We start from the raw sequence: 3307 nt of genomic DNA on the forward strand, positions 1-3307 counted from the left end.
CCCCTCTAGTCCAGCTGCAGCTTCCTCCGGAGTCCCAACCCCGCGCGCTGCGCCCTCTGCTGGCCGCCGCCCGCCGGCCTCGGCCCCGGGTGCGGGGTGACTGTGAGCGCCGCCCCCGGGAGCGCCGGGCAGCGGGGAGACCACAGGAGGGATGGGCCCGGGAGCCAGGCCAGGCCCCACAGCTGGACAGGCACTTCCCCCACGCTTGAGAGAGGCTGGGTGCCACAGTACCTCTGTGGGTCTGAATGTGCCCAGAACTCAGGCACTTGGGATCCAGAGTCCTGCCTCAATGTCTAGTCCCAGCTGTAGCTATTAAAGATTGGGCCAAACCAGCCACCCGGAGCCAGAATCTGATACCCCCTAAAGAAGTTCAGACCCAGATCCAAATTATTCAGCTGGGCACATGCTCCATAAAGGGCTGAACCCGCTGGTGGAGCCCCCTCTCACTGTATAGAAGTCAACCTACAAATGCAAACTTAGCTGCTGGTGAATGGAATGGACCAACCCTTGGAGCAGCTGCAGGATACCCCAAACTCTGGGGAAGATCAAACCTAGGTCCAGTTCTATTTTATGAGAAAATTATATGTATGGGTAGCCATATGAATAATATATAAGGAATTAAGGCCAGCAGGTCATGATGAGTAGTAGGGCATAGGTGGGGAGCATAAAAGGGTATTTTTTCACAGACAGCAGTTCATATTGCCCAATTCATCTTTAAAGCATTTTACAATAAATAAATATGATCCAACTGTACACTGTGATCTGTATATGCATACTACTGTGCCTATATACAACACTAGGAAAGACAATGGGGTTGCATGTGGGCACAGCAGTTGCAGAATTGGAGCCTATCAGGTAAACATTCCAACAAAATATGGCCCTGATCCTGCAAACACTTATGCACATGCTTAACTTTACTCCTGTGACTACTCAGGGTAGTAAAATTAAGCCCATGTGTAGGTTTTCGCCTTAGGGCCTCTCATTCCAATCCAATCCCCAGTGTAAAAGTGTCCACAACACACACAGCAAAATAAATTGTTACAGTGTGAATGGTCCCTTTTAAAGGGAAATGGGTCCAGCCCCCTCTCTGCCATAATTTGTTAGAATGAACATCTGGATCTCCTCATAAAAGAGCTCAGCAGATGGAGTGGAACTACAGGGAATGGGTATGCAGACTTAGTCCTGTGGAAGGTGTTTGAGATTTGCTTACTCAGCAAATTAGTCTATCTAACAAATCTTTATGGTAAGGCAAACTACTCAGAAAGTAGTAATCAGTTATGCACAAATGGAAAATCATCTGGACAATCTCATCAAAGTTGCCTCCAGCACTGGACAATACAGCTTCAACCTCCCTTTGTTACACAAACTTATTTACAACTTTTTTCTTATACATTGTATGTGTCTCCCATTTCCATGTTAACTCTCCTCCCCCATCAGTACAGTTAGTTCAAACCGATCTTTTCTAGTTTTTTAATTACTTTCTTTTCTTAGTCTCACAAATATGATTAGTCTATAACTGTTTACACATACACAGTTCTACTTGTGCTTACACTGTTAAACGTTTTCAGAACAGTCTTAAAATCCACAGCAGACCACTATCAGGCCTAGGTATGCCTTTGTGCCCAATACTCCCCACCGTGAAGTCTGTCACACAGTCTGGAGTGGCTCACAACTGTGAGTGCCAATCTCAGGTCAGATTGTCAGAAAACAGGGCAGACACCCCAAACTGGTAATATATTCTATAATTAGATTTCATCAAGCCAGTAACAAATGTGAACTCCTGGGTCACTATATTAATCTTACCAAGGAGTCACAGACAATCCCTTAGGCTCCCCCACCTATCGTGCCACAAAGACAAACTGGACTTTGTGATAAAAGGTTATATAAGCCAAAAATCACATCACATTTGGCCAATCCCAAAGGATCAGTCACTTTTCCCCAGATCAATTTGGTTCCCTGGATCCAGAGGTGAAAGTAAGCTGGTACGCCCCCGTACGGTGTACTGGCAAGAGCCGGTGCGCTGTACCGGGGTGGATCGGCTTCCCAAGGCGCAATTTAAAGGGCCTGCGGCTCCCAGCAGCAGCTGGAGCCCCCGGCCCTTTAAATTGCTGCCAGAGCCCCGCTGCCAGAGCCCTGGGGTAGTGGCGGCGGGGCTGGGGCGGCGATTTAAAGGGCCCGGGGTGGTAGCGGCGGCAGAGCCCTGGACCCTTTAAATCGTCCCCAGAGCCCCACTGCCGCTTCCCCAGGGCTCTGGCAGCAGGGCTCCAGGGACAATTTAAAGGGCCCAGGGCTCCGGCCGCCACTACCGCCCAGGGCCCTTTAAACTGCTGCCAGAGCCCCCAGCTGCCGCTGTTACCCTGGGAAGGGGGAAGGAGGCACTTGCTGGTACAGGATGGGCCGGGGCTGGCTCTGACCTCCGCAAGCCCCGCCCCTTCCACCCTAGGCCCTGCCCCTTCTGGGGGCCAGAGCTGGCCCCAGCCCAGCACCATACCGGTAAGTCACTAGACTTACTTTCACCCCTGCCTGGATCTCACACCAAAGACAATGCTGGCAGGGAATTCTCTGTTAAATTAACTATAAATGTATTAGTTAAGAAAAGGAATGAGAGTTATTGAGAGGTTAAAGCAGGTAAAATATAATAGGAAATCACAGTTTGTAACCCAAATGGTGGCAGTGATGTAATAAACTGCCAGTATCCTCAAAGTCTTCTCAGGGTAACCCAGATTGCCTCTGGCAATCTTCACTTTGCATTTGTTATCTTCCCTGCCCGAGTCCAAACAGTCAACGATACAGGACAATTCCTTGAATCTATATTTGTTTTCTGGAGAAGAAGCTATAATCTGCACAGTGGCTTCACCCACGTGGGTTTGATGAGTAGGAAATGCAGACTAAATCTGTGAATTTTCATTGTTGAACACAACGGCCCTTGCTTTGAAAGTAGCACTCTTCTTCATTTACATTTCCAAGACTCCAATCGCCTTAATTACAGGGATATACACAATGTAAATGTACAGTAATGTAATAGCAAACATCTTAACACTAACCCACACTTTTGCTCTATGGTTAACTAATTACAGGGATATACATAATGTAATGAAATAGCAATCAATAGATTATAGATAAGTGAAGACAATACCATTAACATTTCCTTGGAACTAAACTAACACACAAGTGAATTGGCATGATTACAGTACAATACCTTTGGATACTCCTTTGATTTCTATTAGAATGAGTGAATTAGCCTGCAGCAATATCTTGAGCTGGCTCCTGACTAGACAGCATCACAAAGTTGTAGAATCTTTTTAAG

This window comes from Eretmochelys imbricata, chromosome 1, assembly GCF_965152235.1.
Source record: "Eretmochelys imbricata isolate rEreImb1 chromosome 1, rEreImb1.hap1, whole genome shotgun sequence".
Taxonomy (NCBI): Eukaryota; Metazoa; Chordata; order Testudines; family Cheloniidae; genus Eretmochelys; species Eretmochelys imbricata.